Consider the following 26989-nt stretch of genomic DNA (forward strand, 5'->3'; position numbering starts at 1 on the left):
CTTTTTCCAGTCCAGCTCTCTGCCTTGGCCCGGGAGGGCAGTGGAGGATGGCCCTAGGGCTTGGGCCCCTGCACCCGCGTGGGAGTCCAGGAGGAAGCACTTGGCTCCTGGCTTCAGATCGGCGTAGCTCAAATCCTAGCAGTCATTTGGTGGGTAAACCAACGGAGGGAAGACCTTTCTCTTTGTCTCTCTCTTTCTCACTGTCTAACTCTGCCTGTTAATAAATAAAAAAAAGAAACCCCTTTTTAATAGCATCATTAACTTTTCTTTCAGGTATATTATAATCATCAATTTTTTCATAATTATTTAATATGCACGCTTCTTGGATTGGCGTGTTCATGAGAAGTGAATGCTACTGCTGAGCTGAAGCGATTCAGCCTTACATCCGACAATGTCGCTTTTTTTGCACTCTTACTTTGTATTCTGTTATATGTAAATAACTGTTTTCTGCCTCCTAAAATCTTTTATTTAGGGAATAAAAACTTCATGCATTTCATAAGTACAATTTTAGGAACATGGTGATTCTTCCCACTGTACCTGCCTTCCCACTTACACTCCTACCTCTCTTATTCTGTCTCCTGTTCACATTCTTATTTTTTACAAAAATCTATTTTCAATTAACTTTATACACATAAGATTAACTCTATACTAAATAAAGAGTGCAACAAATAGTATAAAAAAATTTCCTCCACAGTCAGGTCAAGGGCTGTTCAAAGTCATTGTAACTTATAGTGTCAATTTCACTTCTATAGATGACCTTGTAGGTGCTATATTAGTTATCACAGATCACAGAGAATGTACGGTATTTGTCCTTTTGGGACTGACATATTTCACTAATTATGTTTTCCAGTTTCATCCATTTTGTTGCAAATCAGAGGATTTCATTTTTTTTTACTGCTGTGTAGTATTCCACAGCGTACATATCCCAAAATTTCTTTATCCAGTTTTCAGTTGATGGCCATTTGGGTTGATTCCATACCTTAGCTATTGTGAATTCAGCTGCAATAAACATGGGGGTACAGATAACTCATATGCTGATTTCATTTCCCTTGGATAAATTCCCAAGAGTGGGAAGGCTGGGTCATATGCTAGGTCTATATTCACATTTCTGAGGTATCTCCATACGGTCTTCCGTAAGTGGCTGTACCAGTTTACTATCTCACCAACGGTAAATGAGGTTACCATTTTCCCCATATCCTTGTCTACATTTGTTTGTTGATTTCCGTATGGAAGCCATTCTAATGAGAGTTAGGTGAAATGTCATTTTTATATTTTTTAGACATTTTATATATTTATTTGAGGGAGAGAGTTACAGAAAGTGAGAGGGAGAGGCAGAGAGAAAGGTCTTCCCTCTGCTGGCTCACTCCCAAAATGGCCGCAACTGCTGGAGCTGTGCCGATCCAAAGCCAAAAGCCAGAAGCTTCTTCCAGGTCTCCTATGCAGGTGCAGGGGCCCAAGGATTTGGGCCATCTTTTACTTCTTTCTTGGCCATAGCAGAGAGCTGTATTTGAGGAGGAGCAGCTGGAACTAGAACCAGCATCCATATGGGATGCTGGCATGGCAGGAGAAGGAGAGCCACAGGGCAGGCATCTCTCTCCACTTATAATTATTTCATATGCTGATATAATTTCCTTTGGATAATTTCCCAGGAATTGCTGGGTAGTAAGGTTTATCTATTTTCAGCTTTCTTAAGTATGTCACTGTTTTCCACAATAGCTGTACTAGTTTACATTCCCATCAACTATGAATTAGGGTACCCTTTCCTTCATATTTTCACCAGCATTTATAGATTCTTAGTTTTTCTGTGTGATCCATTTTAACTAGGGTGTGTTGATACCTCATTTTGGTTTTGATTTGCATTTCCTGGAGAGCTAGTGATCCTAAGCATTTTTTCATGCATATGTTAGTCATTTGAGTTTACTCTTTTGAAAAATGCCTGTTCAATTCCTTTGTCCACGAATGGGGGAAATGTTGTAAGGTTTCCACTGAGATCTGGAACCAGATAAGAATGCCCATTTTCACCATTGCTATTCAATGCAGTTCTGGAAGTTTTAGCCAGAGCCGTTAGGGAAGAAAAAGAAATCAAAGGGATACAAATTGTAAAGGATGAAGTCAAATTATTCCTCTTTGTAGATGACATGATTCTATACAAAAGGGAACCAAAGACTCCACCAAGAAACTATTGGAACTCATAAGAGTTTGGTAAAGTTGCTGGATATAAAATTAACACATAAAAATCAGTTGCCTTTGTATACACAGACAATTCCATGGCTAAGAAAGAACTTCCAAGATCAATCCAATTCTGGGGGGGAAGCCATTGTAATCCATAAGCTGTACTTTGGAAATTTATATTCATTAAATAAAAGTTAAAAAAAATCAATCCAATTCACTGTGGGGAGCAACTCGGACTAGACTAAGTTACTGGAATTAAGACTTATTCTATGCATCTGCTCTCCCACAATATGGCGCTGAGAAGGGAGAAACAGCCTCTACACAGCTGCCTCCAGTTCAACCAATAAACTGTAGGACCTGCTCCTGATTGGAGGAGAGCAGCGTACTCGGCATGTGGGTAGCAGAGTTGGGATTGGTGGAAGAGGACTATAAAGGAGGAGAGAGACAACATGCACCAGGAACATCTAAGGGGAACATCTATCTGAATAACACCTGTGCAGCCCCCGAGAGAGCCGGCCAGCGGTATGCCGCTCCCCCGCGGAAGTGGGGAAAGTGGCCAGGGGGAACCGCCCTTCCACGGAGGTGGAAGGGACGGTAGCCAACCCGGGAAGAACCAGCAGCAAACCCGGGGAGGGCCGAGCAGACAAAAGAACAGCGCAGGGTCCTGTGTCGTTCCTCCACGAAGACGGGGAGCGACATTCACAATAGCTACAAAAAATTAAGTATCTTGAAATAAATTTAACCTAGGAGAAATCCAGAAATCAATCCACATGTCTACAGCCAACTAATCTTTGACTATGTCACTTTTTAGTTTACTCTCAGCCAATACAGAAATGTTGACGCATAAGTAGCTTTACTTTCTCCAAAGGAGAAAAACCAAACTACTGGCATGGGCTTGCAGCACTGAGAAAAAAGTAACTTCATGGCAGTGATTTTGGTTACTGTGGAGGAAAAGCAGGCTCATTGGTAAATTCTATATGCAAAGTCATGGGAAATACATATTGTGGGAATTTGCAATAGGCCTTTTAAGCAAAAGTCTAATGTCCTCAGCTATAGATAAACAGATCAAGTTGACAGATTAAATGTCCCAGATATGAAATTAAAATTGGGAGAAAAGCAATTAGAATTTATGAAAAGCAACTAGAATTTATGGAATAAAATAATTAGGTTATATAATTTCTCTTTGTTTAACAGAATTAGATCTCAGTAAGAAAAAATATCAGTTAATCAGTTGATACCAGCCTTTGAAAAGTAATTTTGTCATTGAGGCTAGGTATATTATAAAGAAAATGATAATAAAATTTACTTTCGTGGCTAGCACTGTGGAGTAGTGGGGAAAGCTGCTGCCTACAAGTGCTGGCATCCCATATGGGCACTGGTTAAAGTTCTGGCTGCTCCACTTCCAATCCAGCTCTCTGCTATGGCCTGAGAAAGCAGTAGAAGTGAACCAGCAGATGGAAGACCTTTCTCTCTGCCTCCGCCTCTCGGTAACTCTACTTTCAAATAAATACATCTTAAAAAAAAAACTTACTTTGGAACATTCCCAGTAATTTGCATAATTTTTGATATACACATGTGACACATTTTATATATTTGCAATTCCATTATTATTTAAAAAGAAATCATTATTTTAACTTTATTTTTATAATTTTTGGAACTATTGTCACATGTAGTACCACATTTGTTCACAGAAAAATAAAATGTTTCTCAAAGAAGTGGAAAATGTTGAAATATTTTATATTTATAGCATCTAAAAATGAAAAGGTTATGCCTTTCTCTTACCTCCTACTCAAAGAGAAAAATAACCTAGAAAACAAAAGTATTAATTTCTGATCCCATTCTTTTGTTTACAGCAATAGGGATAGCTGTATAAAAGAGATTCTTTTCTTCACACATCACTTTTTGACCTCCATCCACCTCAGCTGTGCTGTGCCCTTAGGTATTTTAAATACAGTTTTTTAAGGGCATGCATTTCTGCTTAGTGTTTAATTGTAACACAGCTCTGAGACTGAACTAACATAATCTACTTCATAATCTGATATCCTCTTACCAAGTGATAAGAACAATAAGCCAGATCAGACCTGAGACTGATGAATCGAGAAGAAAATATGTAGCCTGCAGCAGTCTTTCCAGTTGACAGCACAAAGTGATTATTTTAAGCAATTAAGACCTCCTGATTCTTGGTATTTTTAAAAATTTCCTTAGTTTTTCCATTGTGTATTATATGTAGGGTATACTTGTTTCTTAGTTACACAGATTGGATTTTCCCATGTGTTTAGAAGGATCATTTACAACCACGCTAATTCGATAATTTAATTAGGGAATTAGCTTTGGAATCTGGGGATATGGCATTTAGACCTAGATCTCATTTCAACTTTTTCAACATTGCTGTATTTATAGTTTAATTACTTTATTTTCCAGTGTCAGCTTTTGAGTCTTATGTAATGACATCAAAGACAGAGGTCCCCAACTGGCCTTGGACTTGTTTTTATGGACAGGGCCATGACTTGTATATCCACTGGAAAGGATTCATGCCATTCATACTCTCCATAAAAGTTAATTAAAACTTTCTACAAATAATGGAGCTACGTGTTGCCACATCTTGGTCTCTAAATCACAGAATGGAAAGGACTTCAGAGTTTGTGTGACCATCTGTATTTTGTTGGCTGAGGGAATTCAGGTTTACAGTTATTGCTCTTCACACATATTAACTGTGCTCTCATTCACTACCTTTCAGTTTTCCCAGTTTAAATGAGAAATTATTTGGTAGACGTCATTTATTTCCTTCTTCCACTTCTCAGGAATGCCTTTCATTTCATTGCTGACAGTTAATTTTGCTCAAAAACAGCTAGAGATACACATTACTATTTATATAGAGTGGCCCTCATTCCTTTAATAGCCCCATTTGCAGTTATTTCTATTGACTCTGTGTTAAGCTAATTCCTGTGGGGTTTGCTTTTAATCAAAATAAGTATTTAAAATAGTGAATAAAGCCACAGAAGCAAAATTGGGGTATCTAAGACTTAAAAATTCCTTATCCTATGTGATTCTGAAATAATTTGATATTTTTAGAATGTGGTATTCAAATAGAAACACCTGCATCTGAAACTTGTTGTAGGCATTAATTGCATTATAAAAAAGATAAGGGTTACTTAGTGTTGCTTGTTTTAACCTAGCAAGAATTTCATTATTGGACATTTGTACAAAACAAAATTCTTCAGAAAATAGATTTCTAGCAAAATATCAAAAATGAATATATTATGCATATAATGTGATATTTGATTATCGAAACTCTTTAACAAGAATATGGAAGCTGAAATGCCATCAATTTTGAAATATTTGGAAATTTTTAAATGCTTTTTGGTGAATACAATGCCAAACTTCCATACTTACTTAAATAGAAAAACAGTATACGAAAGTAGTATAAAGTTTGTGTTCTAAGTACTTAATGTAATATGAAAACAAATTTAAACTCAGGATAATTCCAATGACTGTTTTGGAATTGAGATTTATTTGACAGTGTGTACATTGCATGACCTTCTTTTGCAGAGTTAAAAAAAATATATAACATTCATACAATGAGATTCACAGGATCAAGTTCTGAAAGGGTGACTACCCTTTAGACTTTTACATTAGTAATAATAAACTTTTCTACTATTACAAGTGCCTATTTCCCCATATTAGAGATTTTAACAGTCTACTTATCTTCACATTATTAATTCTTCCTTCCATTTTCAAGCTCATATATTTCACCAATTCAATGGGGAGATTGGATTGTGATATTCAATAATTATTCATTAAAAATACACATATCATCATTCTGTCTAACATTTATTACCATGTTTCATTTTCGATTTTGTGCATAGCCAAATTGAGAATTTAATACAATTTAAATGGACTTCTCAAAGTGTTCAAGTGGATTTTTAAAGATGACTTAAATTCAATGTCTGGAAAATTAAAGTTAAACACTGTAAAGGAACACCTAGGACTTCTTGTGCAGACAATGTGTAGTGCTTTCTTTAAACATTGTTACTTTTTTTTTTCATCTTGTGACAGCAAAAGTCAAAGGACAGAATAGATAAAACTCAAATATTTAAATTCAAGCTGGAGCAGCCATGAGGAAATGTAATCTCAGCAATTATGCATGCATTTTTTTTTCTTGTTTTAGGAAAAGGGTTTGTATTTTAACCCCAGCCATGGTTATACCAAAAGAATATTGCTCCTTCCTACTTCAGGTATCATTCACAATGCCAGTGTGTCCTCTCTAGTCCTTTATCAGTTCATCCATGTATCTGTGCAGGAAATAATTTCTATTTCTATTTTATTCAAAAATATTTTTGTATTATGTATTTCTCCCTTATTTTGAGATATTTGAATGAATTTATTACCTTCATAAAGTGTCAGCAATCTTGCTTGCAGGAGGCTTTCTTTAGGGACCCTAGTAGTTAATACCATGAAACATATTAATGGGAGTTGTTTGAGCTAGTAATAGAGTTACTTGTTCTAAGTCCTGATGCAGGCCTAGGGTGTTATTTGGGAATTATCAGAGGACAGAAAAAACTATGAAGGAAGGAAGTAGTAAGCAAGTACTTGCTTTACTTTTTTTTTTTTTTTTTTTTTTGACAGGTAGAGTGGGCAGTGAGAGAGAGAGAGACAGAGAGAAAGGTCTTCCTTTTGCCGTTGGTTCACCCTCCAATGGCCGCCGCGGCTGGCACGCTGTGGCCGGCGCACCATGCTGATCCAAAGCCAGGAGCCAGGTACTTCTCCTGGTCTCCCATGGGGTGTAGGGCCCAAGGACTTGGGCCATCCTCCACTGCACTCCCTGGCCACAGCAGAGAGCTGGCCTGGAAGAGGGGCAACCGGGACAGAATCCGGTGCCCTGACCGGGACTAGAACCCGGTGTGCCGGCGCCGCAAGGCAGAGGATTAGCCTAGTGAGCCGCGGCGCCGGCCGTACTTGCTTTACTTGTAATAAGTAGTAAGATTTCTCATGGTGCATTCCAAATAAATATGATTGACTCATATTGCCCTTTTAATGCTTATTTCATTTAATCCTTCTTTCCTTTTGTCAAGTATTTCTATTTATTTATTAAAGATGCAGAGAGAAGAAAGGGAGAGACAGAGAGAAAAAGAGAGAGACAGAGAGAAAGAGCTTCTACCTGTTGGCTCACTCCCCAAGTACCCACAATGAATGGAGCAAGTCTAATGCTGGGTATTTGATCCAAGTCTCAAACTTCGGTGGCAGGGACTCAGTTACTAGATGTATCACCTGCTACCTCCCAGGGTCTGCATTGGCAGGAATCTGGAATCTGGAGCCCATGTTGAATCCAACCCAGAAACTCCATTATAGGACATGAGTATCTTCAATGGTGTCCTTAATGCTATAAGACCTTTTCAAGTATTTTGTTTAAAGATTTATTTGTTTATTTGAAAGGCAGATTTAACAGGTATTTTGTTTAAATTTTTTTTATTTGAAAGACAGAGAGAGAGAGAGAGAGAGAGAGAGAGAGAAATATTTTCCGTCTGCTGGTTCATTCCTCAAATGGCTGCAACAGCCACTGCCAGGCCAGTCGAAAGCCAGGAGCTTAGCACTCCATCCAGGTCTCCCATTGTGGGTGCAGAGGCTCCAAGACTTGGGTCACATTCTGTGGCTTTATGGACACAATTATCAGGGAGCTGGATCGGAAACAGAGCATCTGAGACTGTAAACAATGCACCCATGAGATGCCAGTGTTCATATGGGATGCTGGTGTTGCAGGCAGTGGCTTAACCCCTTGTGCCACACAATGGCTGCTCCACCCACCCACCCCCACTCCACCCACTCCCTCAGCTTATATTTTTAAATAACCTTGAACAAAGAAAGCTTGCAATGGTTTTTGAGTATGTGAATTTTTAAATACCCTTGTATTGCCATAATCTTTTGTTTTGCCTTACCGTGCATTTAATTTCTAACTGTATATTTATAACAGAAATGTAAAGAGAAAACTGAATCTTTGATGTGATTGAAGTAGAAAATACAATTTAAAAAAGTAAAGTGAGTGTTATTTTCAACATATTTTTAACAAAAATGATAGAGAGCCAACTACATGTTGTTACCACTGACTATTTGGAGCACTCTATTTAATGAGATCTTTGCATTCCAGGTATCTTTTTTAAGTGCAAACAAATTTGAAATAGTCTGTAAGTGACAGCCAATCAATAACTGCTTTCAGGAAACAGAAGTAGGACAAACGTAATTCTGTGAGAGAAATTTGGTTCAGTAGTCATTGCTTTCAGAAACTATCAAACAGTTGTATCTGCACATAATAAACAACTGACTGTAGTACAGTCTGGTTTATTAAAGTGTGATGGAACTGGCACACATGAACTTTGTCCTTTGTTTTCCTTCCTTATTCTACCCATTTCTTCTCCTCCTGCTCCTTTCCCTTGCCTTTTCGCCATTATTCCTCTACCTCAGGCTGTCTTGCATTGCTTGCCTTACCCATGTGTGGGAAATTTCTGGTGCTTAGCCTCAACTAAGTGCCAGACAGTAGAGGGTTGTAATGAGAATTGTGATACCACAAATTGAAGATTTATTACAATTCTTGATGCTTTTTTAATTCAACTTAATTTAATTTTTTTACCCTAGGAAAAGCAATTAAACTATCTGTGCTTGAGGTTCCTCTAAGATGGAAATGTTAGTTGAATCTACTTCAAGGGATTTGGCAGGAGTAAACAGTTTAGTGCTTCATCACTCAAAGTAGGTTCCTCCAACCACAGGCATTAAAACACTGGGAGCTTGTTAACAAGAATCTCCCTCCAGACATTTTGAATCAAATCTTCAGTTTTACAAGCTCCTTAAGTGTTTTGTTTGTACAGTACATTTTGAGAAGTACTGGTAGTACTCATATATGTAGAATACAACAGGACTTACAAAGAGTGTGCCCTCTGAAAATGCCATTTTTTCTTATACATTAAAAGAAATATATATCAAAAATGTATTATACAAGCTTGATATTTTATCAAATAGCTCATCTACATTAAAATAATGCAGCTTGAAGTTTTAGTTTTGCATGCATGTGTGTTACTGAGATGAGTAGAAGGCAAAGGAAAAGAAAGGTGAAAATATTATACAGCTGTGACCCTTAGCTGGTAAGAGGAAGGAAGTTATTTTGATTCCATTTGTACTCCTTAGAAAAAGAGTTGGTAAATGTATTTCAAACCATCATTTAAAGTGCTATTGTAGTACTTCAAAAGGAATCATCTTATATTTGTGTTGTCTTGGATGTGTAGAATCAAAAGATTTGCTCTGATGGTTATGCTGTGGAAAATTATCGAGCAGAAAGAATTCACACTTTGTTTAGATTTTGAAGAAATTTTAAGAAATAAAATACATTTTTCTTTTTGAGGTAAAATATGTTAATTTACATTATAGTCAAATGTTTAATGCTCCACTAAATAAAGAGTTCAACAAGCAAAAAAGTAAAAGAATTATAGTTCAGGAGGAATATAGGCAAGGCTTATAAACTGATCAAATGAGAAGATGTTCAACTGCACATCTATAAATTTTAAAATAATCCTAGACCATTAAAACTACAATAGCATATTTTTATAACATTTGACAAATATTGCAAACAAAATTTAACAAAACTACATATTTAACAAAGTTAATACACACAGGCATTTTTTTCTTTTTCTAATTTTAATTTTTAACAGATTCAATGTGCTTTGTAGATACAATTCTAAGCACATAATCATATTTTTGTTTTTTAAATTTAAGCTCCAGCCGACGCCACGGCTCACTAGGCTAACCCTCCGCCTTGCGGCACCGGCACACCGGGTTCTAGTCCCAGTCGGGGCGCTGGATTCTGTCCCAGTTGTCCCTCTTCCAGGCCAGCTCTCTGCTGTGGCCAGGGAGGGCAGTGGAGGATGGCCCAAGTGCTTGGGCTCTGCACCCCATGGGGGACCAGGATAAGTACCTGGCTCCTGCCATCGGATCAGCGTGGTGCGCCGGCCATGGCGGCCATTGGAGGGTGAACCAACGGCAAAGGAAGACCTTTCTCTCTGTCTCTCTCTCTCACTGTCCACTCTGCCTGTCAAAAAAAAAAAAAAAAAAAAAATTTCAGCTCCCACATAAAAGGGAGAACACTGAATATTTGTCTTTCTGTGTCTGGATTATTTTACTCAATATGATGTCCAACATTTTTATACAAATAATACAATTTCGTTCTTTTCTATAGCTGAAAAATATTCCAGTGTGTGTGTGTATGTGTGTGTGATGTCATATTCTCTTTATCCATTTGTCTGATTGATGGACAGCTTGGTTGATTCCATATTGTCAGCTATTGTGAACAGTACTGATATAAACATGGTGGTGCAGGTACTTTTTTCATATAATGTGCTTATGACTTTGGACATATACACAGAAGTGGGACTACTGGATCATATGCCAAGTCTATTCTATGTTTTTTTTTTAATATAAAGGAAACAGAGTTCATGTGTATTTCACATGTAGACTTCTAAGAAGATAATCATATACCCTCTCTCCCTCTTTACCTCCCTCAATCCCCCTGCTTCCTTTTTTTTTTTTTTTGCTTAAATTTTTACAAAATATAATTCCAATCTATTCTATGGTCACAGGCTTAGTACACCACTAAACATTAACATTCAACAATTAAAAATTAGAAAGATCAAAGTTCCACAGGAGTACTAAAAAGGGCTAAGAGCAGCAATCAAATCAGAAGATTTCCATTTTGTCCCTATACATTTTTTGTATTCTGTATTAACTACTACATAGCAGAGAAAGCATATGATATTTGGCTTTTGGGGGCTGGGTTGTTTCACTAAGCATAAAGCTTTCTAATTGCATCCATTTTGTTTCAGATGACAGGATTTAATTCTTTTTTAAGGCTGAGTAGTATTCATTGTGTGTGTGTATCACATTTTCTTGGCTGTAGAATTTATATTCCTATCACCTTTCTCCACATCCTTTTCAGCATCTCTCTCTCTCTCTCTCTCTCTCTCTTTGGATAATATCCATTCTGAGAGGAGTGAAGTGATTTACCTCATTGTGGTTTTGATTTGCATTTCACTAACGTCTACTGTTTGAACATTTTTTTCATGTATTTATTGGCCATTTTCATTTCTTTTTTTTTTAAAGATTTATTTATTTATTTGAAAGTCAGAGTTTCACAGAGAGAGGAAAGGCAGAGAGATAGAGAGGGGTCTTCCCATCTGCTGGTTCACTCCCCAGTTGGCTGCAACAGCCAGAGTTGCGCCGAACCAAAATCAGGAGCCAGGAGCTTCTTCTAGTCTCCCACACAGGTGCAGGGTCCAAGAACTTGGGCCATCTTCTACTGTTCTCCCAGGCCATAACAGAGAGCTAGATCGGAAAAGGAGTAGCCAGGACTCAAACTAGCGCCCATATGGGATGCTGGCTCTTTAGGCCAGGGCGTTAACCCGCTGAGCCACAGCATCAGTCCCTATTTTTATTTCTTTAGAGAACTGTCTATTGAGGTCCTTTGTCCATTTCTTAACTGGTTTTGTTGCCTTTCTTTTAATTTTTATTTATTTTTTAAAAAATTTTTTTGACAGGCAGAGTGGACAGTGAGAGAGAGAGAGACAGAGAGAAAGGTCTTCCTTTGCCATTGGTTCACCCTCCAATGGCCGCCGCGGCCAGCGCTGCAGCCGGTGCACCGTGCTGATCCGATGGCAGGAGCCAGATACTTATCCTGGTCTCCCATGGGGTGTAGGGCCCAAGGACTTGGGCCATCTTCCACTGCACTCCCGGGCCACAGCAGAGAGCTGGCCTGGAAGAGGGGCAACCAGGACAGAATCTGGCGCCCCGACCGGGACTAGAACCCGGTGTGCCGGTGCCGCAAGGCAGAGGATTAGCCTAGTGAGCTGTGGCGCCAGCTTGTTGCCTTTCTGTTACTGAATTTTTTTGAGTTGCTGATATATTCTGGATATTAATCCTTTGCCAGATAAGTAGCTTTCAAATATTTTTCCCATTCTGTCACGTGTCTCTTCATGCTATTGATTATTTCATTTCTTGTGTAGAAGCGTCTGAGTTTGATAAAACAAACAAACAAAAAAGATAAAATCCCAATTATCTGGTTTTGTTGCTATTGTCTTGTATAGGGAGTCTAAGCCAAGAAGTCATTACCTATACCAACATATTGAAAAGTTTTCTTCCAGCAATTTCAGTCTCAGATCTTAAATCTAGGTCTTTAATCCCTCTTGAGTTGATTTTTTGTATGTGGTGAAGGTGAGGATCTAATTTCCTAGTTCTGTATATATACAGTTTTCTCAATACCAATTATTGAAGAGATTGTCCTTCTCCTTTCTCCAATGTGTGGTCTGGGTGCTTTTGCAAAAAATCAGTTGACTGCATGGACATGGACTCATCTCTGGGCTCTGTTCTGTTCCACTGATTTATGTGTTGGTTTACCAAGTTTCCCCTTTAGATCTATATACCCTGAGACTATTTTCAATCCCAAATAGACATTCAAAACCAAAATTGTTAAGTGACACAGTACTCTACTCATTTATAATTTTGGTTTTGAATGACTACTTGGGATTAAAAATAGTCTCAGGGTATATAGATCTAAAGGGGAGACCCTTATCCCCTTTTATCATTAAACAATATGTATTCTCTTGTTATCACAATGTATAAATAAAAACTGACTTTAATGAAGCTTTAAAAAGTCACTCACTGTGCATATGTATCCACTGCCACAAAGATTAAAAAAAAAAGGAACAAATCCACTTTTTACATTAAGCTTTTCAGAAACACTGTTCACACACATTACAGCATTAGAATGCAGTCTTTTCAAATTAAGGCAAGGGAAACATGATAAATATTCATTTTCTCCTGTACCTCTGACAGCAAGATGTAAATATAGCTAATCGTGGCCTCCTAAATACAATTACTAATCAGTTTTGTAGCAACATGTTATTTGTTCCCAGATGTATGCAAATGTTCAGGTTCCTATTCCTCCAGATGGTGTTTATTAAGTTAAATAATAATAAAAGCTAAAACAAGTGCTCTATGATGTTATTCTATCAGTTCACATGAAAGGAAAAGCAAAACAAAATTAGCACTGGACAGTCCTGAATAGATTAATATTCTTGAAACACTATAAAATTTAAGAAAAAATTTCAAAATCCAGGGAAGTTGTCTGAAATTTGTGCAATAAAATTTCTGATTTACCTGATGAAATTATCATATTAGTTGTGGCAAATAGTCATATTTGTGTGTCTTGGGTTTAAAATTGCATATTTTTCATCTTTAGTTTGATTTTATTTGTCCTCAAAGTACTGCATTATAAAAATAATTTCATTAGCATTTTTATGTGAAAGGAGAACAAATTAATCCTTTCATCTGTGTTTTAGAGGAAATATAAAGATCATGAAGACCTTCAGTAACAACTCAGGTTTTCATAATAAAAGAATGTGCACTTCAATCTACAAGAAAATTTCTCAAGTAGATAATTTTATTTTTCTATATTCATTTTTCCTATTATTTGTAACTTAAGAATATTTAAAGAATTGAAAATATTATAACCAAAGGACATATATATATATATAAAATTTTTTTTTGTATTTTTAATGACTAATGGTCAGGAGAATTTTTGAATGACTGATTCTGTTATGCATTGTGCTTAAATTATATAGGCTTACCTTACACTCATGGGGAAAAAAAAATCACAGTTCTAATGTGATGCTCCATGAGGGTCATGAGTCTTTATTGTTGCAAAACAGCCTTGGGTTTCAGAGAAATAACTTTCTAATGTCCAAAGATTAATACAAAACAGAAACAAATTTTTAAGAGGACAAAGTGTACTCTTAATGGTGTCTTGAACCAGATCACGACTTAGTTCTGAATATACAGTTAGTATATCAATGTTTGTATTTGCCTTAACCTTAGGGTTTTCCTATAAAGCATGTACTGTTTCTGTTTCACATGTAAGGAAACTGAGGCACTGAAGGATTAAAGAAACAGATGCCTTTAGAAAGGCAGTGGCTTAGCATGTTTGTTTTATAGCATATATTTACTCTTTTACTTGATCAACATATTGATTTTGTTGCATAAAGTTATTTTAATTTCTCTTTGTATTATTAATCTGTTTCTGGTATCATAATGTACTCACCACTGATATTTAAACAGCACATGCACATTCATTTTTATAGAACAAGACTAAGACCATGTGATCACAACAAAATGAATTTGGAAGCATGAAGTAGCTAACTGAATCAAAAGTAAAATTTCAATGTCTCTGTATTGACTAGCATTTTTAGCATAATTTTTTGAAGTTGATAATAATAAGAAATCATGCTTTGATCTTATGCCTTTATTTTATAGTGTGTCACTTCTTTACTAATTTAAATAATAATAAACATTAATACAAATGTAGGTCTCCTTTGTGCTAGACAATGGTCTGAGGGCTTTAAATATGTTGTTTCATTTAATTTTCACATGACATTTTATGTTTATTATTATTAATATTATTCCCATTCTAGAGGTGGATGAAGAAGTAGACTTTTAGGATGAAAACAAGTCTGAGAAACTAAATGAAAATTCAGGGTCTACAAGCTCTCACAGTCACATTTTTTTTAATAGCATCTCCAGATATGTGTGTGTGCTGGAATTAGCAAAAAAAAGTGCCACTTAAAATTTAATTATAAAGTAAAACATAGAATTATAAGGAGTTTGACAGACTGTCAGGAACAAGAGAGCAATGCTGTTTTAAGCCCCTCCTAGGGGGCTTCCAGGGCGAGCACCCACCCCAGCTTTAGTCCCTCTCTGTGCCCTACCTCAGGTTCCAAATAGGAAGACTTTTGAAGAAGGGGCTCAACTCCCTCTATCTTTATAGATAGAGAGAGTCTCTTTCTCTCTCTCTCTTTCTCTCTCTCTCTCTCTCTCTCTCTCTCTATATATATATAATCATTATGTGGAAAGAGGCAGTTACTTGTCCAAGTACACACGGCCGGGGGCAGGTGTGCAGGCCAGGGCCCATCACTGAGCCACAGGGGGCTGTCTGATCAAAGCTGCAAGCCCAGGTGAGTCACTGATGTCATTTGCTATCTGTTGGCAAGTCTGCGAAGGGCAGCAGGACAAGGCCTCATCCCACCATAGAGTGAGGAGTGTTCTCGAATGGCGGCCCTCTGGAAACACTAGGTGCTGGGCGGAGCAGGGACAGCATGCGGCAGAGGGCAGGAGAGCGCCGAGGATGCCTTACCCCGGCAGGCAGCCAGGGCCCCTCTTGGGAAACGTCCACGCAGTCGTGGACCCTGATGCACAGGCGCGACAGGGGAACACACAGCTCGTTGCCCAGGCAGTTGTACTCATTCAGCTGGCTTCGCTGAGCTTTTCTCTGTGGACCTGGGAGCAGACAGAAGTGCTGACGTCACCACGCTGACCTCCGTGGCCGTCCTGAGGAGGTGGGGATAAGAGAGCGCAGTTTCGGACACACACGTTGGAAAGATCTCTGGAGGCCTCCAGGGCCGACCTGGGAGCAGCCAAGCAGAGGAGAGACTAGGCCCTCAGCAAAAGTCCACTCCCCAGTGCCCCAGCAGGCAGCGCTCAGGAGGCAGGCCGAGGTCGGTGGTCTCAGAGAGGGGAAGGTAGCAGAGTCCAGGGCGGGAAAGAAGTGACCTTCAAGAACTGCATCGGGATGGTCAAGTCCTCTGGAGCACCTGAAACACGGCTAATTCAATTTGCAGGTAAAGTGGCCCGTGTTGTGCTGTGGTGGGCTCAAGCTGCTGCCTGCAGCACCAGCATCCCATATGGGCAGGTGTTTGTGTCCGGGCTGCTCCACTTCTGATCCAGCTCCCTGTTACTCGCCTGGGAAGGCAGCAGAAGATGGCCCAAGTCCTTGGACCACTGCCACCCAGGTGGGAGATCTGGAAGAAGCTCCTGGCTTTGGCCTGGCCCAGTCCTGGCAGTTGTGGCTATCTAGGGAGTAAACCAGCGAACGGAAGATCTGTCTCTCCTTTTTTCTCTGTAACTCTTTCAAATAAATAAATCTTGAAAAAAATTTTTAGTCTAAAAAGACACCCCCCCCAAAAAAAAGGATGCAAAAGAACTCTAATAACTTTATTGGGACAATATATGGAAATTATATCATCTATATATATTGCCTAAAATCAAGTATTCAAGTTAATATCACCTGTTTTAAATCCTTTTTAATGTGGTTATTGGCAATCTCTTAAAAAATTATTTATTTGAGAGGCAGAGAAATAGAGACGCAGAGGACACAGAGCCTATGCACTGGTTCATTCCTCAAATGCCCTCCATGGCTGGGGATGGACTGTGCAAGGGTTGAGAGCCAGTATGTTAGTCCAGGTCTCCCATAAGGGTGGCAGGAACCCAAGCACTTGAGCGAGTACTGCTGCCTCCTCGGGTGCTTATTAATGGGAAGCTGGAGTCAGAAGGGCCAGGTATCCAACCTGGAACTTGACTGGAACATCGGTATCTGTCTTAATTGGTAGGCCAAATGCCCACCCCACTAGCAAATTTTGAAATTGCATTTGTGATCTGTGATATACTTCCATTGGCAGTGCTAGTCTAGACTTCCAAACCCAGGGCAGCAGCCTGATGGAAGGCTCTAGAAAGTGTCCAAGGTTGTGGCCAAGCTAGTGATATCTCTGGGACTTCCTTTGTTGCCAGAGGCTGGATGAGAAGAACATACTCCCACCCGTGGGCCACTGTCTAGGCAGGGTGTGGCAGTGAGTGTGAGTGCCTAGGTAGGAGTCCACCTGCTCAAGTGAAGGGGCGAGTGTGTAGTAAGGGAAAATCAATGTGTCTGTGTGCTGGTGCTTCTGGCGTCAGTATGTGAATTTCCTTTTCCTTTTGTGAGCAGTTCTGGCGTGTGTGTGTGTGTGTGTGTGTGTGTGTATGTTCGGGGGTTGTGAGGGGTCTGTCCCAGTGCAGGCTATGTTTCTGCATAAAGAGGGAAGTATCTATGTGTCAGTGCCCAGGTGGTCTGTACTTTACTCCTACAAGTCCAGAAAGTATACCTGATGTGAACAGCCTGGGGCTTGCACCAAATTAAAGCATGGACAAAAAGAGCCAGAAAAAAAATTATGAGTTTGTCATAGCATATTTACTTTATCTAATTGATTGTGTTATATGTTTTTTACTTTAATCTGCAGAATTACAACTGTTTGGCTTGTTAAGAGACTAATGGATTAATACAAATATTTGCTGAATGAATTGGCACAAATAAGTTGCTGCTTCCTAAATGAGAAAATTGAAATGGGTCACCCATCACCTGAAGAAGGCACACTCATGTAAGTTGTAAATGCTGTGCGAATTAATATTTCTAAAGGGAGCTCGATCCTTTTTGGGAAGCAGTTCAAGTAAATTATTTAGGTGATCTGAACATTGTCAGATTTAATGACAGGACATTCTGGCACAGGTTTGCCAGTGGTTTGCTATTGATATCACCAGCAGGCACAGGCAGGTTGTCTACACCTTTGGTTTTCAGCAAATGAAAAAGTCGTTTCTCCTTTTTTTGGTTTGGAAAATTTATGTTTGGGAAGTTGGGAGGCTACATGAGCTCTATTCTCTACGTCACAATGTTCAAGAGTCCTGAAATCCTTTGTTCATTCCTTGGTCTCAGTTCTTAGCTACTCACATTTCAATCTGTGTTTTCCACTAGATTGCAAGCATTTTAAGAATAGGAGCTCAACTTTTATTTCTCTCTTATTTCAGCACTTATAATAACTTCTGAACAACCAACTCTCAGTATTGAAAACTAAATATATAAATGAATTGTAGGTCTTATAAAAGCATAAAAATTACATGAATATAACCAATTAATTAATGTAAACTCAACTACATATACAAATTCAGCTATTGTAGGGATCTGCATGAGCTCATTATAAAGGACACAAATGAGTCATTTTCCCCTAGCTATTTAGTCTCAGTTTTGTTTACATGCTATTTGTCTATACTCTCAGTTTTCCAGGTTTCTATGGTATGCTGTTATTTTCTCCATATTTTCTCAGAGTCCACACACTAAAGTACAGTATTTTCCCTTGCCATAATTCTGTATTTCATTTGAACAGCCTTCTCTTACTCATTGCAAATTTTAGTTCATTGAATACCATATAATGAGGTAAGTCCCCTTTTTATTTCATTTGAGAGTTTGTTAGACATCTGTGCTCAAGTTAAATTTTTCCTTGACAGTTTTCTTCCCTAATGTTAAGTCTTGGGTTACGGTGTGTTCTGTAGAGTATGCTGGTGGTCCCATGGGCCAGAAGTACTGACTTGACTGCTCAAATCTTCTGGTGTACTTGTAGTGGAATATTGTCCAACTCCCTTTGACTACCCGTAACAGACAATGGAAATGTTGGCTCTCACACCGAGCTGAATAATTTTCTAGTGTAGATGAGACACTTCTGTCTGAGATCTACCTATAGTCATTTCTTGTCTTATTTTAACTCACTACACTATATTTTCTTTAAAAGTGTTCTCTTTTCCTTGTGATTTGTAAATTATGATTTGTATTTGCTTGTAGGAAGACTACTACGAGGAAGGTAAATTTCTTTTAATTTTTTTTTTTTTTTTTTTGACAGATAGAGTCAGACAGAGAGAGATCTCCCTTCCATTGGTTCACTCCCAAAATGGCCGCCACAGCCGGAACTCGCCAATCTGAAGCCAGGAGCCAGGTGCTTCTCCTGGTCTCCCACGCGGGTGCAGGTCCCAAACACTTGGGCCATCCTCCACTGCCTTCCCGGGCCACAGTAGAGAGCTGGACTGGAAGAGGAGCAATCGGGACTAGAACCCAGCGCCCATATGGGATGCCAGCACTGCAGGTGGAGGATTAACCTAGTGAGCCATGGCGCCAGCCTCTAAAATATTAGTTTTTTTTTTTTTTTTCCTAATATACCTTGGCTACTTCTGACTCCTTTACTAATTATTCTACCACTGGCTAAAACTCAGACTATGTGATAGGCATAGGCTGATATGTGTCTCTCAAATTTATGTATTAAAACCCTAAACTTCAGTCTCTCAAAATGTAACCTAATTTGGAAACAAGAACATTGCAGTGATCAGATGGAAATATGGTGAATCCCTAATTTAAAATGACTGATGTCCTCATAAAAAGTGGAAATTTGTGGGGCCGGCGCTGTGGCGCAGCATGCTAACACCTGGCCTGAAGCGCCGGCATCCCATATGGGTGCCGGTTATAGTACTGTGTGCACCTCTTCCCATCCAGCTCTCTGCTATGGCCTGAGAAAGAAGTGGAAGATGGCCCATGTTCTTGGGCCCCTGCACCTGCATGGGAGACCTGGAAGAACTCCTTGCACCTGGCTTTGGATCGGCACAGCTCTGGCCATTGTGGTCATCTGGGGAGTGAACCAGTGGATGGAAGACCTTTCTCTCTGTCTCTCTCTCTCTCTGTAACTCTGCCTGTCAAATAAATAATATTAAAAACAATGGAAATTTGGTCAAAGATGTTCTTATAGAGGGTGAATGCCACGTAAAGATAAAAGAAATACTAAACTTTGAGAGTACACCATCAGAGGCTGGGGAAGAGGCAAAGAGCAGACTGTTTTCTCACTGTCCTCAGGAGAAATTAATCCTATTGACACCTTGACCATGGGTATCTTGCCTCCAGAACAATGGGACAAAAATTAATGCTTTGAATATTAAACTATCCACTTATCCTTTATTATGGCAGTCCTTGCTAATTACTACAAAATTACACACATATGCAGCTGTTTGGTGTTTAAAAAGAAAGCCTCATCAACTTTACAATATTCTAACTATGTTGTTATCTCACTGTGGAAAATGGAACTCTTCTGGTGGGACTAAATTGAATCTTTACTTGTCTACTCCATCAGTCATTTGATAAATTGTCAACTATTTTAGGCAAGATATCGAAACCTAAAGGAAATATACATAGTTTTTTAGTTAATTAAAATGTATATTAATTTAAAATTAAAAATTTCATATCTTATTTCATATGTGCTAAAGAATGAACTTCATATTTTAATATGACCTATGCAGCTATTGCTTTGTCTTAAGTTGTGTAACTAATATTAATGTCATGTATTGCATCTCCATACTGCTACAAGTCTATTACTTCTTGAATATAACTGAATTTTAAAAAAAATTTTAGATAAATTTTTTGGGAGAATATCTAATTTATTGGACATAGAAAAGTATATGCCCTTGTAAATTTCCTACCACATAATTTCAAAAATGTTTTTAGTGCCCTTATCTCTTTTCATATATCTATCTGTATAGTTTTTATTTTAAAAATTAAGCATAGATCAAGCCAGTGCCATGGCTCACTAGGCTAATCCTCCGCCCGGGGTGCCGGCAACCCAAGTTCTAGTCCCAGTTGGTGCGCCGGATTCTGTCCGGATTGCTCCTCTTCCAGTCCAGCTCTCTGCTGTGGCCTGGGAGTGCAGTGGAGGATGGCCCAGGTCCTTGGGCCCTGCACTCACATGGAATACCAGGAGGAAGCACTTGGTCCCTGGCTTTGGATCAGCGCATCGCGCCGGCTACAACACACCAGCCACAGCACATTAGCCGTAGCGGCCATTGCGGGGGGGGGTGGCCAACGGCAAAGGAGGACCTTTCTCCCTGGCTCGCTTTCTCTCTCTCACTGTCTCTCTCTGCCTGTCAAAAATAAATAAATAAATTTAAAAAAATTAAGCCTAGAGGCCGGCACCGCGGCTCACTAGGCTAATCCTCCGCCTTGCAGTGCCAGCACACCGGGTTCTAGTCCCGGTCGGGGCGCCAGATTCTGTCCTGGTTGCCCCTCTTCCAGGCCAGCTCTCTGCTGTGGCCCGGGAGTGTAGTGGAGAATGGCCCAAGTCCTTGGGCCCTGCACCCCATGGGAGACCAGGATAAGTACCTGGTTCCTGCCATTGGATCAGTGCAGTGTGCCGGCCACAACAGGATGGCCGCGGCGGCCATTGGAGGGTGAACCAATGGCAAAAGGAAGACCTTTCTCTCTGTCTGTCTGTCTCTCTCACTGTCCACTCTGCCTGTCAAAAAAAAAAAAAAAAATTAAGCCTAGATCATACAACAAAGTAATCTCACATACTCTAAAATTTATATATTTGCTTTATTCCTGCTTTTGCTGCTTTCCGTTGTCATATTTCTATATGTTCCACATAGTAATCCAGCTAGCAATTACTCAGTGATGGTTACCTGGGAACTCTAGTGTAAAAGTTCATCTTATTAATGCAGAAATGAGTGTTTTGGAATGACAAATCAATATCAAAATATTTGTCCCACTCTATGTATTTGCATTAATACATATTAATTGGGTTAAATGATATTTTATTTTCTTTAGTAAAATAATTGTTCCAGCAGTTCATATTTCATTTTGAAGCAGAAAATAATGTCATGTTTTAAAATAAAACTTACAGCTAGTTAAACTGAGAACTAATTTAGGCAACTTATTTGTAATGCTTGAATTGGGAAGGCTAATTATTATGGTCATTGTTAATAAAAAACAAGAAAAATACTTATTATCACTGTCTAAAAATACAATATATATAATAGATAATGGCATATCATGTTCATAGTTCCCATGCTAGAATTCTAAAATCCAAAATATTTAATGTTAGAAGTTGTCCATGGTAGCGAGTTTTAAACTGTATTTCAAAGAGCCTAGGAGATTCTGTAATATCCTATTTATGATATTTAAGCAAATATTAAAGAACCTGGAATCCCCTTACTCCTTAAATAGGAATAACCCAACTTTTGTCTATTTTTCTTCATTTTCGGTTTTGTACTAAGTTTTCATTTGAAAGATGACATCTACTCTAAAACACTAAAATTAATAATTTTGTTATTTACACTTGTTATGTTATATAAATGACATAAAATATAAGCTTAAAAATAATTCATGAAAGTATATTTTCCTGGATGTCCATGTTAATTTATGGACTTTCAGAGACAAATAAAATCATGGGAATTATTTACAATAAATACAGATACCTAGCGAAAGAGTAAATAGAAGACCAAAAGTTTTAGTTATCTTGTTTGAGATAACAGAGCTAATGATGAACTAAGGATCCAGTCTCATATTTTCTTTTTCTTTTTCTTTTTTCAAGTGCAATACTTAATTCTATAGAAATCACAGGATCCTATTACATGATCTGGTCTTTGCCAATACCAGTGTCGTTACTTTCTGTGTTACTTTTACAAAGAAGTTATTTTAGCAATGAAACATTTGTTTGTTTATTTTAACTTCCCTGAATAAAATGTTTAGGGTGTTTTTCTAGGAAACATCTTCAATATAAATAAATATTATGTCTGCTATGGAATATTTGGATATGTTCTTAGCTATCCAAAATTTTTATAAGCCATCAATTCCCTCTTACTAGGAATTAGAAGAGATATATTATTCTCTCTTTCTCTCTTTCTCACTATCTATAACTCTACCTGTCAAATAAATAAATAAAAAAACTTTAAAAATAAATAAATTATAGACATTTAAATATTTATTATTTTATTTGGCAGAGTTAAAAATTGGACTTTAATAGAGATTGTGATTAAATTTTAATATACCTCAACTGCCAAATTCCTTTAAAATATATAACTTTACGACGTTTACTTATAAATCAAAAGAAACAAAGTCTCCTGATTAAAATAATTTCAAGAAAGCTGGTTGATATGCTGGGTGACATATAGAAGGCAGCTCAAAATGTCTATGGAAAATGGGATTAAAAGATGAGCTCATTTTGTTGCAAAATGTTTTTGAATTCATGCATAGTTTTTTCGTAAATACATTTTCCATGAACTTATTAAAATCCTTTTGTGATGATTCTTGCTGTCATTTGAAAATGATGCCATTCATACTTTTAAGACTTGTTCTTTTTCACAGTAACTTTTTTTTTATAGTTCACACATAGAGTTCTGAGAGCATAATGATACCCATTATACCCTTTTTCCCCCTCCCTCCCAGGATTTCATTTTTTTAGCAGCTGAGTAGTTTGCCATTGTGTGTTTATATGCTACAACTTCTTTTTCCAGTTATCAGTTGATGGACATCTGAGTTGATCCCATATCTTGACTATTGTGAGTTTAGATACAGATGACACTTTCATATGATTTCATTTTTTTGAGTAATAGTCAAGGAGTAGAATGGCTGGATCATATGGTAGATCTATTTTCAGATTTCTGACAAATCTCCATACCATCTTCCATAATGGTTTAGTTTACATTCCCACCAACCCTGTATTATGGTACTTCTTTCCCTACATTCTTGTCAGTGTTTGTTATTTTTTAGAATTTTGCATGACAGCTATTCTAACTGGCATGATGTGAAATACCATTTTGGTTTTTATTTGATTTTCATGATGGCTACTGATTCTGAGCATCTTGTCATATGTCTGTTGGTCATTTGTATTTAATCATTTGAAAAACGCCAGTTCATATCCATAGCCTGTTTCTTACCAGATTGTTAAGTTGTTTGTTGAGTTTGTTAAGATTGTTTGTTGAGTTTATTGAATTCCTTATATTTTCTGGATATTAATTCTTAACAGACAATAGTTTGCAAATATTTTCTCCTGTTCTGTTGGTTGCCTCTTTGTTGAGTGTTTCCTTTATTGTGTGGAAGCTTTCTTAGCTTAATATGATCCCATGTGTCTATTTTTGCCATGATTATCTGTGCTTCTGGGGTCTTACCCGTGAAGTGTTTGCCTATGCTGATGTCTTGCAGTATTTCCCCTATGTTTTCTTCTAGTAATTTGATGGTTTCAGGTCTTGGATCTAGAACCTTGATCCATTCTGAGTTGATTTTTGTATAGGGTGTAAGGTATGGGTCTTGTTCTGTACTTCTACAAACCACTGTATACAACTCAATGGACATGGTAGTAAGTCTAATAACAAATGACAAAAAAGTTTCTGTTTTACCTTTTTACCAAATTTTGAAAACTTTTTTATACACCATATTTTTTTTTAAGTCAGGTGGTCTTCCTGTGCTAACCATCCATCCATTCATAAACCATCCATCCATTCATAATCTTTATGTAGCTATCACTTTCCAAGTGCTGCATTCAATTATGTCATGATTGACATCATGATAGGTAGAGTAGTGTCCCCCTCCCTCCAAAAAACTGTTCATATCCTGTGAAAATGTTATGTTACATTGTAGGGACAAATTAGGTTTGCTTATCAACTGACCTAAAATTAAAGAAATTAGACTATATTATTGGAATGGACCCAATATTTTAACCAGTATCCTCAAAGGTGAAAAATTAGAACCAGAGAGAGAAGATCATTAGGAAACTTGATAAGCTATTCATGGCTTTGAAGATGGAAAGAGGTGGGGCAAATCCAAGAAATGTAGGCATTTCCTAGAAGCTAGAAAGAAGTTAGCACATGGAATTGTCTCTAGAGTCTCCAGAAAGGAAAGCAGTTTCCCCAACACTTTTATTTTAATCAACCTCATTTTGTACTTCTGACCTCCAAAATTTTAAAAACATAAATTTGTGCTGTTTTAAACCATGATGTTTGGTGAAGGATTGTTATTGTAGCAAAAATAAAATTATATAAATCTTGATTACTAGAAGTAGAGTATTATAATAACCTTAAAATATATAAATGATTTTGGGATTGGAAAGCAAGCAGAGGATGGGAGAATTTTGGAAAGTAAGATTAAAAAAACCTTGATTCCCTTGAACAGATAATATTTAGCAAGGAAATACAGATGTCAAGTGACTCCACTACTGAGGACTAAAAGGTGAATGGATTTTATATTCTAGTCTATTTGCTAGGTTAGAAATTGATCATATTGAACACTGTTCTTTCTGAACACTTTTATTCCCTTATGCTCTTTATAAATTTCTTTTGTGTTTCTTCCTCAAATCTGAATATTTGCCTTTGTAAACTCACAGTTTCCCTAGAGTCTGCTATGAATGATTTCTGTTCTTAAACAGAAATGATTCACAAATATTTATCTTCAATATGGACTTCCTCACTGAAGTCCTGATTAAAATATCCAACTGCCTGAATAAGCACACTTAATGAGATATCCTTCTGGAAATTCAAAATCAACATGTTCAATATTGAACTCTTTATCCCTCAAATCTGCCTGGCCTTTTATTCCCTCTCTAAATTGGTGTTAATACCAATCAGTCTAATTAAACAACCAACTTAAGGTCATCTTCAACACATTCTATTGTGTGTTTCTCTAAATCCCCTAAACTGACATATTATGCTCTTTAGTTTTCTTCTAATGTTTATTAGAAAAGATATTTCTTACCACATGTCAGGTACTCTTAAAAGCAAAGAACATGTATTACTTATTTTAATCCTAGTAACAATCATATGATCCATATTCTATTATCATCTTCATTTCACAAAAAATCCCAGGCAGAGGAAGATATTAGCCAATAGTTTACAGGAGTAAGTAGAAAAAAGGAAGTGGGAGGAAGAAAGTCCAACTCTCAAGCTAGTTTTTCTTATGTGCTTCCCCTACCTTCCATTCTTTCTGCCATTTTATTCTCTTTTGTTTACTACCTACAGGCTAAATGAAGATTATTTTTTCCCTACTGTGAGACAATACGGTACTACTGGTCAAAGAATTGTTTAAAAACAGAAATCTAAGTCATTCCTTTGCTCTATACATTTCAGTAGTTTCACAACACGTTCAGAATAAAAATCCACTTTCACCCAGCATTCAAAAAAGGTGTAATGGACTTTACCCTACTTATTGCTCATCGTGTCTACTTTCTCTTCCTTTTCCTTAACTCATGTAATTGATTTTCTTACTATCTACTAAATGCAACCGTGGTTCCTTTTCAAGTTTGTTTTAGTATTAGTTATTAATGCCTCTATAACACATATCACAAGATAATATAGTTTGTGTGTCCATTGTATGGTATCCTTGTTCATTTTCTTTGTAAAACAGCTCCTTATATGAGTTGATGCTCAAGAAATACTTGTTGGATTAATAAGAATGCAACCAATGTCAAAATGACTTTTATCTTTATTTAAAGTCTCTGAAATAATGAGTTACTCACGTGGTTGCAACTGCTGTCACCAAGCACTATACATCATACCTACTATTTTTATCACATTCTTTGTGATAGTTAACATTTCTTTCCAAGTATTTCTCTTCTAGTTGATAGAAAACATCCTAAGGATTTAATTTCCTTTTTTCTCTTCTTCCTCCCTCCTATTTTTTCTTTCTTTTATTTACTAATTACTACTTTAAAAAATCTTCCAATATTTGACTTTTAATAAGCAATTCATACGCATAATTGAAATAGCATCATTATACTGAATTTTAGCAACGGATGTCTTCATTTAACTGCAGGAAATTGACTTTATACCTAATTAGATAGTAGTAGAATCTGATTGTTTTTTAAGAGTGTTTTTTAAATATTTGTTTACTCATTTTTTTTGAAAGGGAATGATAGGGTGAGATTGGAAGAGATTTCTATACACTCATTCAGTCCCCAAATGCCTGTAATAATCAGGGCTATGCCAGAACAAAGCCAGGAATCCAGAACTCCATTCAGCTTCCCCACAGGAGTGACATGGGCCCAAAGCAGTTGAGCCATCTGCTGCTGCTTACTTGGTTTCATTAGACCATCTGGATCAGAAGCGGTGCACACAGGAGTCGAACCAGTCTTATATGTGGAATGCCAACATTGAAAGCATTGGCTTAATCTGATACTGGCTGTGAGTATATGTGTGTGTGTGTGTGTGTGTGTGTGTGTGTGTGTGTGTTTAGGTCAATTTGGGCTGTAGTGACCTTTCCTAATTGTTACAATTTTAGCAGGTTGACCAATTTTCATAAGAAAATGTTTTCTTCCAAAATCTCTAGAACTGCTTTATGTTAGGAAAAGAGTTG

This window comes from Oryctolagus cuniculus, chromosome 11, assembly GCF_964237555.1.
Source record: "Oryctolagus cuniculus chromosome 11, mOryCun1.1, whole genome shotgun sequence".
NCBI lineage: Eukaryota > Metazoa > Chordata > Mammalia > Lagomorpha > Leporidae > Oryctolagus > Oryctolagus cuniculus.